General features: G+C 42.9%; 1 protein-coding gene across 1 annotated transcript in view; it reads right to left on the bottom strand.

Moving 5' to 3' along the window:
• CTNNB1 (catenin beta 1) overlaps positions 1 to 14275 on the bottom strand; it is a 33745-nt gene extending 19470 nt beyond the window's left edge. The window contains exon 1 of the mRNA XM_039524151.1: positions 14125 to 14275. The gene's annotated coding sequence lies outside the window, so the exon portion shown is untranslated. The remainder of the gene's footprint in view (positions 1 to 14124) is intronic.
• Positions 14276 to 15057: the final 782 nt, after the last annotated feature.

Raw genomic sequence — 15057 nt, 5'->3', positions numbered from 1 at the left:
TCCCCTTTTTACTTGTGAAGTCACAAACCTACTAACTCAAGAGAGCCATGGAGTTTTACATGCAAGGTACCAGGTACGTCCAGATTTCTAATGCAAGAAGTAGTTTTATTAACCTTGCATCATGAACATTAAGGATACAAGCCTTATTCCTTTATGGCTGGGGTAGTCTTTTTCAGGGGTCAAGGAGTGGGGAGAAAATAAAAGCAAGCAAGATTTCAGGGTCGGGGGGGGGGGGGGGTGTCTACTGACTGCCTATTATTGACTACCCCTGCTTTAGGGTATGACCACTTTGCAGCTGGGAGCAAGCCTCCCAGCCTAGGTAGACAGACTCTTGCTTGCTCAGCTCCAGCTAGTGTGCTAAAGATAGCTGTGTGGACATTAAAGCTGGGGCTCTCAAGCTCACCCAGTCTCCTGGGTCTAAGCAACCTCCACACTATTACTTTAACATGCTAGCACGATCTGAGCTAGCATGTCATCTATCCATGCTTGGAGCCTCACTCCCACCTGCAGCATACCTGTAGAGCCAAAATGTTTGTTTTTTAAATGGGAAAGTCTATTAGCTTTAAGGTTTTGGAAAAGCTCTTTACAAATGTAAGGGGTTTGACAGTTTGATATGAGCGTCGTTTCTAGACAGTGAGATCAAGGAACTGAAAGGCACCACCACTAAATGCACAAAGTAAGATGTAGCCCCACACTGACCAGTCAACAGCAGTTTGTCACAGTGAAGTTGCATTTAGGAAGACAAAGCAACTTAGATTTGAATTAGCACAACTAAGCCTATTTACTGTACATTACAGCTACCAAGGCTTTATTCCCCCTGTATAAATCAAGCACGCATACACAAAAATGCAACACTGAATTATGGTGGGTCACTCACATGTTTCTAGTTAATCTGTTTTCTGGCTGCAGGAGAAGAGATCACCTGCTACCAGAAAGCAGTCTCTGGACCCTACTTGGAGTTCCATTTTTGGATCAACCTCTGGATAAGATATTCCACTTCCATTTATGAGAAGCTTGGTTTCTTTTGTTTCCAGAGCCTCCTTCCTGCTCTGAAGTTGTTGGGGTTTTGTTGTTGTTGTTTAAGAGGGCAGAAGTCTGTTAATTTTTTTGGCCCTTCCACCAAGGACCCAGTTATTTGCCTCCAGTGCTTAGATGGTTGAGCAACTGCAGTGAAACTGACTGATCTTGTTTCATACTGCTGCTACTAGCAGCTAGCAAAGCAGTGAGTAATGTCTCAAGGCACCAGAGCAGCTCTATTTAGAGTGCCCTCCTTGCAACCATAAGGGAATCGCCACTCTTTGAAAGATTAAATATGGTAGAAACTGTTGGTTTTGCAACTCCCATTTTCCCTATTTACCAGGGAACACCCTGCTGCTCTTTGATAATTTTGAGTTCTGTAGATGTGCACTACCTTCTTTACAGGACCCAAGTATGCACCCCAACTGGGAATAAAAGTAATACTTGGCTCAGAAGTGTCTGACTTGCTACATTTCTCAAATACAAGAGAAAAGTATGATCCCTTATTGACTGAAGAATGGGTTAGTTTATTAATGCAAAATACTAAGTCCCAAGACTTATCACTGACTCTCATACTGTCCCAAAATAAAGGACCTCCAGAAACCACTGGTTCTTCATAAGTTAGCAGCAACGCTGATCATTAATAGCCCCCATATATCAGGCAGGTAAGGCTCCAAGGTTATATGCAAATTAAGTCTCTCCATATTATGGAAACAATCCCTAGAACACTTATCCACATAACAGCTGACTATATGTAGTCAAATAAATTTAGTCGTGTCTATCTATAAAACACATAGATGTAGAAACACTAGTAGGAGCCTGAAGTTAGATTTAAAAAAATCTGGCTGCCACATCCTTAAATAGTTAATTAAGACTGCCAGAAAGCAAGACCATTTAGAACAGCAGTAGAATAAGCCCAGCTGCAGGAGCCTTGTCCACAGTATAGATCAGGTGTGGCAAACTTTTTGGCCCAAGGGCCACATCCATGGCAAGCCATGAATGCTTACAAAATTGGGATTAGGTGCAGAAGGGAATGAGGGCTCAGGTTGGGGGTGCAGGCTCTGGGGTGATGCCAGAAATGAGGAGTTCAGGGTGTGGGAGGAAGCTCTGGACTGGGGAGAGGGATGCAGGAGGGGTGAGGGCTCCAGCTGGGGGTGTAGGAGGGTGCTCCAGGCTAGGAGTGAGGGGTTTGGAGGGCAGGAAGAGGATCAGGGCTGGGGCAGGGGGAGAGGCTCAGGGGTGCAGGCTCTAGGTGGCACTTACCTCAAGCTGCTCCCAGAAGCAGTGGCATGTCTCTCCCTCTGGCTTCTATGCAGAGGGATGGCCAGGTGGCTCTGCACACTGCTGCATCCACAGGCACCGCCCCTGCAGCTCCCATTGGAGCCCTGGAGGGGGCCCCCTGCCACTGCTTCCAGGAGCCCTGTGGAGCAGCCCCCAACCCTACTCCCTGGCTGAAGTGCTGGGGGGCAGAAGGAGGAGGACGACGACGACACCATGCTGTGGCTTCTGGGAGCTGCATGGAACAGCCCCTGACCCTGAGCAGGGCAAGCCCCAAACCCTGCTCCCCAGTGGGAGCTTGAGGGCTGGCTTAAAACAGCCGGTGGGCCAGATCTGGCCCATGGGCTGTAGTTTGCCCACTCCAGTATAGATCCTACCCATGCTAGAAGAGCTAGGAGCTCTGTAGATTTCCCTAGTACAGACAAGGTTGGGAGGAAGCAGGGAGCCACAATGAATGAAAAATCAAGGTTAAAGTCAAGGCAAGTAGTGAATTTTAGCCAAACGGCTGAAGTACACAAAGTTTTTAATAAGTCATTTGATCCAAGACAGTAACCAAGTCAAATTTTGAATTACTTGCCATTCTTTGCCAGTTCCGGGTGCTTAAATACCTAAAACATAATTCCATAAAGTTTCTGGTTGTTAAGATGGAGCCCTTCACTGAAACTGCAAAGCTCACTCAACTCAGTTGAGCAAGTGTTTGCTTTTTTGGGGTCAATCAGAACCCTTAATTAAAATGGTCGAGTATTCTGTTCTCCAGCAAGGAATTTCAGGCTGGAGTTTTTAGCAATTAGTTTCAGTAGTTATTACTGACAACCTCTCCTTTTGCATTGTAAACACAGTAAGACAAATTAGTGTTTGAGATACTCCCATGTTAAATACAGACTTCAAGGGAGCAGTAGCACCAACCCATCTCAGCTACTAAGATTTGGAAGAAGTGTACTTCGAATCAGGATAAACTCAATTACCAAAAGCCAAATATAGGAGAAATAATAAAACCTGCAGGGTTATGTGTGGTGCTCTCCCAAGTATCTTTAGTTCAAGTTCTTGTACTGAACCAAAATACAAAAACAATTACTGCTCTAGATTAGAAGTCCTATAGACACCTGTTCAACAGTGCATTGCCTACAAATGGCTGGCTCCAAGATAAAGGGCAATACTTTAACACTGCTACTTAGGCTAGTGCACTGAAGTCATTGCAGTAGCCTCTATAAACTTAATACCTTTTAGAGATTAAGATGAGCAGTTTCTTCACTCACAAAACCAGCTATCTGAAGTGTTCCTATTGCAACTAGAACTGCAGGTGCTTCCATAAGCATGAGAGATTATGACAAACTAGGGTGGATAGAAGTCAGACTATAAAATGGGAAGTACAAGACATTTTAGTTTCCTAATTAGTGTTTCATATTTTAAAGATATTTTCTACAAAGTTTCACACTTAATACTTACCTAAGTCTGAAGATAATTCCAGGACCTCAATAGGCTTATTGGGAGATCACTACAAACTCCAACACCATGCAAAGCCATGAAGTACTTCTGAAGTACTGAATTTCCAGAAAGAAAAAGAAAAAACATTGACTAGCTACATAAAGTTTGCTGTTTGAGGAGCACAAGTCCCATTGCCTTAAGTCACTCAGGTGTCTGAAAATCCCATCTGATCCTAAAAGTTAAGCTCCTATTTTTGAAAATTATGGCCTAGGTATTGAAAGTCTAAATCTCTTAATTACCACCACTGAAAAGTTTTTTTTGTGTTTTTTTTTTAAACTGACAGTTGCCTCTAGGCTAAAAGTTTAAAAAAAATAGTTTTAGCCATCACTGCTGCACACATGATTATTCCCTTTTAAGTTAGCAGGACTGTTGATACAAGTTATTACTACTGAAATGTGTCCACTATCAGTACCTTCGTTATCAACTGTTTTGCCTTCTCACAGTATTGTAAAATTCAAAGAAGATACTCCAACAGTGGTGGCATTTAAAAATACATGGCTTTACAGTTTAATTCATTATAATTGTAATCTAAAGTCACAATAGAACCTTGACACCTGTTGGTTTTAACTCCATCCAGTTTCTGTCAGTGTGAATTGACTGAAATTATGCATTGTACACTAACTCGGGAGTTGAAGACGATTAAGCTTTCAGAGGCTGAAGATACTAGCAATCTGATACTATTCTCAAGTTTACCTAAGCAACATTCATTTAGATATCCCCTACGAAGACTCAGGATTTAGAGGTTTGAATTCCTCCTTCACTACAGTTAATACGATAATATAGCTAGGGCCCTACCAATTCACAGCCACAAAAACCACAGGAAATCTGATCTCCCACCCTGACATCTGGTCTTATGTGCTTTTATCCGATACTATACAGATTTCACAGGGGAAAACCAGCATTTCTGAAATTGGGAGGTCCTGACACAAAAGGGAATTGCATGGGGCCACAAGGTTATTCGGGGGGGGGGGGGGGGGGGATAATGGTAATGCAACCCGTACTTCTACACGGACTTCAGAGTTAGGCAGCTGGAAAGCAGTGGCTGTTGGTTGGGTGCCAAGCTCTGAGGGCAGAGCCCTGCCAGCAGCAGCGCAGAAGTAAGGTGGCAATACCATATTATGCCATCCTTACTGCTGTGCTGCTGGTGGTGGTGTTACTGCCTTCAGAACTGGAGTTCTGGCCAGCAGCTGCTGCTCTCCAGCTGCTCAGCTCTGAAGGCAGTGGCACCAGAGCAGCAGCACAGAAGGAGGGTTGCAGTACTTCTACCCTCCCCCACAACAATCTTGTGATGATCTTCCCCCCCCACACACACTTCCAACACTGAAATTTAGGATTTTTAAAATCTTATGATTGAAATGGTCCATTTTGGTCAAAGAGTTTGGTAGTGACCTAAATATAACTAAACGAAGCCTGTTTTAATAAAAAAAATTTAGTTAATATTTGATATCAGTTGACTGTTAATTCAGAAGGTAACTAATTGTGAGAAAAAAATCCAACTTCACTGACCGTTACATTCCTTCAGATGTTTTGTACAACAATGCAAGCAGGGGACAAGTGAAGAAATCATGGCAGGATTGACACATTTATATACAATATATGTTTCACTCTAGTGTCAGAAGTGATGAAAGGCTACAGATAAAATTACTCCAGCTCAGAAAAAAGTTTGCTATGGCATCCTTTACCCCATTTTAGACAAATGGGGTTATTTAATCCTGATGCTTTTAGTTTAAGAAATTAAGTTGACATTTAAAGCTAAGAGCCACTATTAGTCAATTGGAGATACAAGATAGGTGAGGTAATCTTTCATTGGACCAGCTTCTGTTGGTGAGAGAAGCTTTTGAACTTCACAGAGCTCCTTTGAAGATACCCCTAAAATCCTGGGACCAACCTAGCTACAATACTGCATACTACTGTATTAGTCAGTTACAGATTTCCATCCAATTTGAAAGGATAGAAGTGCAAACCCTAAACATTTAACTCCCATTCTTGCATTCAATATGCATAGGAACATTGGAAGTCCAGTTCTGTGCTATGCAAGCTAGGCTATTGATTTTAAAGTGAAATTGGAGAGAGTTTGTTGTGTTGCTTGCTTGCAAAATTTCTAGTAAGAAAGACCAGTCTTCCGCCACTACAGCTGTTATCCTACTGGAGACTTGTACAACTGGGATAGCTGTGAAGTAGTAGTGTCACCACATGACCATTTTATAGTATTTCATAAAGTTGGAAAAGTACTCTTTCAGTTTAAAGTCAGCAGGATAGATTCCAAGGGCTTTTGATGCCAGTGACTGAGGGAAAGCCATTAAGCCAGCCAATACATGAAAATTCTGATCCCTCCAATGCCTAATGCAGCATCAAATTCAGTTGCTAGACTACTCTAGAAGTATTTAGAGGCAGCTATTCAAAAACTGACTTGGTACAAGCTAGTCAATATATAGTGCAAGAGCAGACTTCATCATCAAGTTTATGTAGAACATTTGTACTGAAAGCAGTTTTCTACCAGTAATATCTAGTTCTTTAATTTTGCAGATTAACATCTTTTGTCATTCTAGGTTCACACTGAATTTGATGACTTGAGGGCACTACCAACTAAAAAATTAAAAAACCACACACACAGGCTTGAGAAAACCCAGCCTGAAGCTTTGCAAGAGAAGGGAGCATTGATAGTGATGCTACATTCTCTCTAGAACTTTTGCCTCATACATTTGAAGTTAAGCTTCCAATTATGCAAGAGCTCAATTTCCAGTTCTGAATCTGTATTAAAAAAGTCAGTCAATTCTATTGGTTTCTCCCATTATTACAATTCAGTCTGCCCAAAGAACTAAGTTTGATAAAATGTAGTTATTTTACTTAGTATACTTTGCATTTAACAGAAACATTTCACTGCTATTTGAAGCACTAAGAAAGGACTTTTCTACACTGCAGGGAATTGAACACCCAATGGAAAATGACTGGCTATCACACTAATAGTTCAGGCTTCCAAGTCCTTGCTTCTCCTCCATATATATGTGGAAGAGATCTATTAATGGTGAACTTCAGAGACAAAACTCTCCTCCGTACCCCAAAAAAAGATTGATGCCTTGTCCACAACATTGCAGATAAAACTGGTTTAAAGCTGCCATCATTCCAGCGATCTAAGAACTAAAATTGTAAAGTCAGATTTTACAATTAACGCTATTCCAATTCTTGTTCACATGCTTTTATTACCTAATCTTAGCAAATACAGCTACAGCACAAGTGTGCTTTGAATCTTCAAGAAAATTGAGTTACTCCCATCAACAAAACAGCCATTTAAAGCCATAATTAAATCCTGCTACAGTAGTCTTGACTACATTTTCTAGAACTGGATTAGCTGTACTATGAAAACTTAGGAGGGTCTTCCCAAGCAAATCAGTGTAGGTTAAAAAAAGTAGGATTACCTTGCATCATCAATTCTATATACTGCAAAAAAAATATATATATATATATATATATACACACACACACATATATACATACACACACACATATATATACATACACACAGAAAGAGGTGAGAACAGACAGCAACTATGCTGTGCTGAAGATGCATCTCTTCTGCCCCTCCTTCAATTATTTTCTTGATTGGAAAATTTTAATCATATTTGACAAGCAGAGGACAAGGGATTCTGCAGGTTGCCTTTAGAGTGGTGTTATATTTCAAAATGTGTCTAGAAACTGCATCATGGTAGTCACGTGTTTGTCTTGGTAAATCCTAGAGAAAATGTGTTCAGTTTACACAAAGATTGACCATACCTATACTATATAACATCACACTTGTTATATGCCATTCAACCAAATCAGTAATAAAGGCCTAGAAGATGTCTGCCAGATGTTTTATCTACCTTTGGTTAGTAAGCAAGTAAAGGTGGTGTCCTTCCAGTGCAGCAAGGTCCAGAGTGATAAAGGCAGACCCACCCTCAGCTACTGAGATTGCCACCAAGAAGTTATTCCTGGATTGCCCTTTCACATCAGACTCTAGCTCCAAAGATACAAAACTCCCTTTACAGCCTCCCCAGCTGTCACTAAGTAGTTGTCTTTTACCCCACTCTTCACAGCCACCCGCTTAGAGGCAGATACTCTACCCCTCTGTCAGCCTCCTCTTTTGGCTCCTCCTCCAAGCATGGAACAATCATGGCCACAGCCTGGAGAAAGCTACAGGCAGCACCAAGAGCAGGCAATAAACATGTAATTTTGGGTGCATGAACAGTCTTGTTAACTTGTAGTTGTTTGCCAAAGCGATAAGCAGCAGCACTGAGTGTTCAGATGCCCAAGAAAGCACTGTACCAGTTCTCATTTGGAAGACTGATACTCATGAGGGACAGCTTTTCACTTTCAAGTGGATTTTTACCAGCGCTGCAATACCGGAACTGTAAAAATGGCAACCAATTTTACAATCTACATGTGGACATCTAAATGCCAGCCCTAAATACAGTTGCCTAGAACTTGTGACCAGCTATTGAGGCAGATTCTAATCTGAAGTGTAAAGATTAGTTGCTATTTCCAGATACATCATAGTAATGTGCATGAAGAAGCCAGAATCAGGTTGGGGGTGCTTCATCATTGCAGAGTTTGCTTCTTAGTTTATGAAAAAGAATTTAGTAACAGCGCTTTCTGAAATTACTATACTTTAGCAACTTGAATAAATTGCTTTATCAGCAACCAAAAACACTGTGGGCTTGTCTTCACTACCAGGGATATCTATGCTGCTGCAATTGATGCAGTGGGTGATAATTTAGTGGGTCTAGTGAAGACCTGCTAAATCAACAGCAGAACGCTTTCCAGTCGATTCCAGCTCTCAGAAGAGTAAAATAGTTGACTAGAGGGCACCTCCTGTCAACACAGAGCAGCGAAGACACCAGGATAAATTGATCTAATCCAGGGGTCGGCAACCTTTCAGAAGTGGTGTGCCGAGTCTTCATTTATTCACTCTGATTTAAGGTTTTGCATGCTAGTAATACATTTTAATGTTTTTAGAAGGTCTCTTTCTATAAGTCTATGATATATAACTAAACTATTGTATGTAAAGTAAATAAAGTTTTTCAAATGTTTAAGAAGCTTCATTTAAAATCAAATTAAAATGCAGATCTCCCCAGACCGGTGGCCAGGCCACTGAAAAAAATCAGCTCGCAGGCCACCTTCGGCACATGTGCCATAGGTTGCCTACCCCTGACCTAAGCTATATCAACTCAAGCTACATTAGTCATGTAGCTAGAATAGCGTAACTTAGGTCAACTTATCCCAATAGTAAAGACAAGTCCTATGGTTGTACCCCGTTATAACATGTTCACAGTTCCAGCTACTTTAACTATGCTGGCATAAACCATTCCCATAATGTTGTTAAGCGTTTGTTTATATGCCCGCCTTCCAAAAACCCTTAACCAAGAATTTACATGTAATTGATCTCAAAGTTAATAATTTTGCTTACTGTGGTAAAGGTCTCAGTATTGAGCAGTAATCCCTAAAATCTGAATCATCAATTTAAGTTTGATAATCAAGTCACTGCAGTATCACCACATATACAAAGACCAAATTTAAGATATTCCAGACCCAAGACTAGACATCCATGCCAACAGTTGTGCCTAAATTGCCATGTATAGGAGAAGAAAACATTTTTTAACAAGGCTTTGTATGCTGAACTCTACACTTTTTATAAAGAAGTGTTGCGAGAGAAAAAAAGTAGACCTCAATACCTAGGTCCCCATCCATAAAGCAGCATGACACCACTTTAATACCTTGCACCAAAGTCCTGCTGCAGCACTTCTGTATAACAAAGTCTATGACCTGACTCAATCCTGTGAGTTAGTGCAAAGATAGATGTGAGAAACTCCAAGACAGAACTGAACTACATTAAAAGTAGTTATGTTTCCCATTAGTCTCAGCAGCTTAAAATTGAAGAAATTAACCCATTATAAAGTTACAACTAGACTAAATGAAACACCAGACCACTGATAAATTGTACAGCTAGGGCACCAACTGCTCGGTCAGTCCGATTCCGTGAATGGAATAATTTGGAAATATAAGCACTCCTATAAAACTTACTCCAGTACTTTGCCTCCTTGTGACTTTACAATCTGGATGTTAGTGAAATTTGACACTACAGTACCCAAAGAAAATTTGATCAAGACCTTTTGTTTAACCTAGTCAGTTTGCTTTTAGTATTTGCAAATCTCAATGTGGGACGTTTAGATTTTTGGCCACTTGAGGGCACCTGTATTGTTGCTAAGCCAATGAGAAATATGAAAGTATTTACTACAAGAACTAGAGTTCAAAGATTCCCTTAGAAATCTATGCATGTTATGGGACAATACTCCAATTTCATAAACAACCTCTTCTTTTAACATCTAGCTCTATGTTAATCTTCTGTTGACAGGTGTGCTCTGAATGTCTACGATGGGTACTTTTTATATTTAATAATTCATGCTAAATGTAATAGGATCATCATGCTGATTAACATTAGAACAGGTCTGTCTAGGTAGACTTTAACAGTAACTATATATTCATGTTGAAAATGTGAATCAAAATGGAAGAATATATTTGTCAGTTTGGTCAGGGACCTGCCTACTATTCAGTTCAGCATGATAGAGATTGCAGTGACAGTGCTCCAGCTGAACTAATAAATACTTAGTCCCATTTTATTCATAATTTCCTGAAACAGACTGAAGATGTTTTAGAATTAAGTTGTGTCAGTGACACTGTGGACTGCAGTCTGTGCCTAGTCAGAAGCAATAGTGTCTAGACTACCTGGATGTTATTCAATTATTTTACTTCCTTCTCTTGCTTTGCTTAGGAGACATTAATGCAGACTCAAAGACGAAACAGTTTTATCAAGCTACCATGGATTTTTCATCTATTCACACTGTACTATGTTAAATAAGTTTAGTACATCACACAGAAGACAAGTATCCCTATCAACTTCTAAAATCAGAGTCACATTTTTGTAATGATCAGTGTTATAACCACTATTCCCTTTTTAAGCACACCAAATTTTTCTAGCCAGTGTATCACCAGGGACAAAAAAATGCTGAACCTCTCTGACACGGAAGTTAATTTAACTGGGAGTTTATTTTGAAAAAGTCTGGAGTAGAATGCGTAGCAGGCACTGGAAATACTGATTTTGCAGGCGTTGATAATGCTGTGAATTATTGAAGAATAGCAGTACTGTATCAGGATGTGGCAAGTTTATAAAGTCTAAATCTTTTGGGGTAACAGTATACTAAGAATTTGGTTTTTAATGGCATTGCCAGAAATGCACACAAGTTTAAAAGGAGAAGCAGTTTGCCTCACCCATTCTTTATTATGACAATTGTTTCACTTGATAAAAAAAACTGTGCACTAGCCCAGGGCAGCAGGCAAATAGAATTTTGTAAGACTGAGTTAATTTGCAAATGACAGCATCTATCAAACTAAAGTTTACAAATCCTACTTAGATTTTCAGTTGTACACCAATAAGTACAAAGTTTTAAAAAATTAAACTAGAAGACCAGAACTAAATGCAAATCTTGAGTTCTGTAAAAGCTGCCACTTGCAAAAAACAAACAAAAAAAAACAAACTTATTTTACATGCCTTAATAAAGCAGAAATCATTCAAGACCAGCTTAAGACACTGAGGCCATGACAAATTGTAGTCAGGAAATCAAGAATGACTTTATGACTACAATATGTAGATTCCTATTAAGTCCCTAAGCACAAGTTATTAGTTTACTGCAGTGTCACAGCAACCCCTGTATTAGCTTAAACTATCGTAAACTGTATCAGCATGGACAACTTTATAGTTATTGCTATGTCTGCACACGCATTATGATTTTTTCTGGCTTTAGTGACCATATTAAGAATTTGTTGTTGGATAAAACTTGGTAGAGCCCTACCAGTGAATTTTATCAGATGAACAGTCAGACACCTAGTTATAACATTGAAAAAGTATTAACTTATGGTTTTTGTAGGTAGAAATTGGTAGTAATCTCTTTACACATGTGGGCATCCACCTTACATGTGAATGGGCACTACCTAATTCTAAAATGAGAATGTCCATATTCTCCCCTCATGCCGCCCGCCCCCCCCCCAAAAAAACCCAGCACCACACACTACCTTGGACTCTTTAATGAAAGGAAGAAAAAAATTCATCAATTTGGATCATTTCACACAGTCAATCCTATGTTTAAATGAAAACTTAGTCCTGAAGCTTAAATTTCAGCAAATCTAACCCAGAAAGCCTGTTATATGTAATCACTTTACCATTATGCTAGTACATGCTAAGCAGAAAGCCTAGCCCAGTTTTTGTTGCACAAGAGTTGAAGGGAAGAAGGCATAAATTGTATGAAGTTTTTAGAATTTTAGTTAAGATGAAACAGATACAGTTACGATTAAACTGATAGGGTGCTTTTAACTTGTGGGTCAAGCCTTAGCTTGTATTAGGTCGTGTGTCACATCTTTACTTAAGATTTGTCTCATTCTAGAGGCCATTTTCTATCCCGCCCTTTCCTGTGAGCAATTTCATATAGAGGGTAAAAATCCTAACTGACCCATTTACACCAAGTGAGACAAGAGGATCAACTTAAAGATTCAAGCCTCTTCACTACTAAATTTTGAAGACTGCTGTTTTTATTTATTCTAGCAAAGTCAAACACTGGCCTCCTACTCTTAAGGTAATAGGTTGTATTTAGTACATACACATAATTGTATACAACAGTGAGCCACATTTAGGCACCTAAACAAGTTTTTATTTTCGACAGTGCCAAGTATCCAGAAGCTGCCATTAATGTTAAAGGAATCTGCAGATTAGTACTTTCGGAAGTTAAGTCATTTGTCTTAGACACTTATTTTTGAAAATCTTGGCCTATTAATTTAAAATAACTAGTAATGTGGTAAAATATGCTAACAAAGTTTAAGATGGGTAACCTGGCCAAATAACCATCTTAATTTTATGCAATCTTAAATTCAGTCAAGGCTTTTAGAAGTCTCTTGGACTTTGCATGCCAAGTCATATACAGGTGATAAACCCTAACACAGAAGAGTACACATCTTGCAATAACATGTAAGATCAGAAGAAGCTCTCCTGTTCATTCTGGTCACTTTCTAATCTGAGTCTACTACACTCTCCTAAACTAAGTTCCTATTTTACTAAAACCCCTCCTTGATTTCCTTCTACTGACCTCAGCATACCAGCCCAGCCTCTTTCCATTCACAACTTGCATGCATACTTTGGGGGAGGGGAAGACCACAGATGTCTGGAAGATCTAGAGTATCAGAACAAGAGTCCTTCCATACAGAAGAGAAGAAGAAAATACAGCCAACAGATTCAAAGTACGGCTCTCTCTCCCCTCCTCCCCCCCCAAAAAAGAGCACCTGAGTTTTTAGAAGTTTCATATAAGCCAATGGAAACAGCAGAACTGGTCCACAGACTGCCTCCCCTCCGAAGGATCAGCCCTGGAGGCTAACCCCCACAACACACTGCATAGTCTGAAGTGGCCTAGTGCAAAACCAGCAAGTTTTCCTCCTCCGGTAGGAGAGCCCCAAGCCGCCTGGCTCGCTCTTTAAACGAGACTCCAGCTACTTGGGGTGTTTTAAACTCGCTTTGATTACACTCAACTCCGGAGCAGCTTGAACTCAAGACACCCAGCAGCGGCATGGATACGAACAGGAGCCTCTCCTGCAAATACACATGCAGCTGAGACAAAAGCCCACAATGCAACAGATAACAGCCCCTGCAGTCGAGCAGCAGCTTAGTTATTGGATAATTACACAGTACAAACAAACCCGAACCCGCTTCCCTTCCCCCCACCCTCCTGCTATCGGAGCCGTGCTCGGAAGCCCGCCGGCGCCTCCCCAAATCGGCCCAACGCTGCTCTAAGCCCGGCTGCAGCCCACAGGCTCTGCTGCGAGCCTCCCACCCCAGAGCCGGGGTGCAGAAAACTCGCCTCGCCCCGCCACAGCCCGGCACCCGCCTCCAGCCTCCCACAGCCCGGCACCCGCCTCCGAGCCGCCTCCAGCCTCCCCAGCCACGCAACTGTCCGGCCCAGACCCAGTCAAGAGCCCTCGCGTCCGAGCAGCTCCCCACCCGGGGACCGGTTCCCCACCCGGGGACCGGCACCCCCCTCCCGCCCCAGGGCCGGGCCCAGCGGGGACCTCCCGGCGCCTCCCCGGGCAGAGCCCTCCCAACCCCAACCCTCCGCCACCGGCCGCTGCTCTCCCTGGAGCGACCACCCCCCTCCCCGCGGCTCCCGCACCCCGGGGGCGCCCCCGAGACCAGCGCCCCCGCCGGGCTGGGAACAACCCGAGCGCCGCCGGCGGACGGGAGGAAGCGGGAAATTAGCAGAAAGCGCCACTGACACTGCGGGGAGGCAAGAGCGCAGGGTTCCCCAAGCCCCGGTCTCCGGCTGCTGCCGCCGCCTGACTCCGGCTCTTGTCCGTCCGCGCCGGACGCTGCGCTACCGCCGAACCGAGCGAGAGGCTTAAAATGGCGTCGCTCGCAAGGAGGTTCTTATAGGGAGCGCAAGACTCGGCTGTATCCTGCCGCCGCTGCCGGGCTCGGCGCGCAGCATTCCACAGGCACCCAGCGCCAGGGCAGGGGGAGGAGAAATAGTGCCCGGCTCCCAGGGCGGAGGGAGACAAAGGGCAGCTGTGCGCCGCCCGCGGTGGGTAGCAAGCCCCTGTGGAGGGCGCTGGGGGAGGCGAATGGAGTTGCAGGGCAGGGGGGGGGAGTCTGGAAACACAGCGGGGGGGTGGGGGCGCTGTGGAGAACAAGGCAGGATGGGAGCAGTGATCCAGCAGAGAGGGAGGTGTGATGAGGCCGGGATGGGGAGGGGGTGGCGGAGACACCTTATTCTGGAGGTTGGGAGAGAGGCTGGTTCCTTCCTGCCTGGGAGAGAAGTTGCTGCCGGGGAGGGGAGGGGTGGGGGCAGCAGTGTGGTGTTGTTCTTAAAGGGGCAGCAACTACTTGGCAAGCGATCAGCCTTTGGGTCCCCTCACTCCCTCCCCCCCATAACAAATTAGAATCTGCGAGCTGGGGTGGAAGGGGTGGGGGGGTTACATGCAACTAGCTACAGAAACCGGTGTAGTGTTTCCCAAATGCTTGTTGTGGAACCCAGTGCCAATAATAATCCCTCCGCTCCTTTGCGTTTCCGGCAGCTCTGAAAACTTTCTGATTTACAACAGAAAAAAAATACAATTTTAGAGATCGGCTTGCAAAAAAAGCGGCCGACGCCCCCCGCACACTCTTCTCCCTGCTGGATGCACACGGTGCCCTGCTTTCCTGTCCGCCAC

The sequence above is a fragment of the Mauremys reevesii genome, linkage group 2, assembly GCF_016161935.1.
Source record: "Mauremys reevesii isolate NIE-2019 linkage group 2, ASM1616193v1, whole genome shotgun sequence".
NCBI lineage: Eukaryota > Metazoa > Chordata > Testudines > Geoemydidae > Mauremys > Mauremys reevesii.
This window is presented reverse-complemented; position numbering and strand designations above follow the sequence as displayed.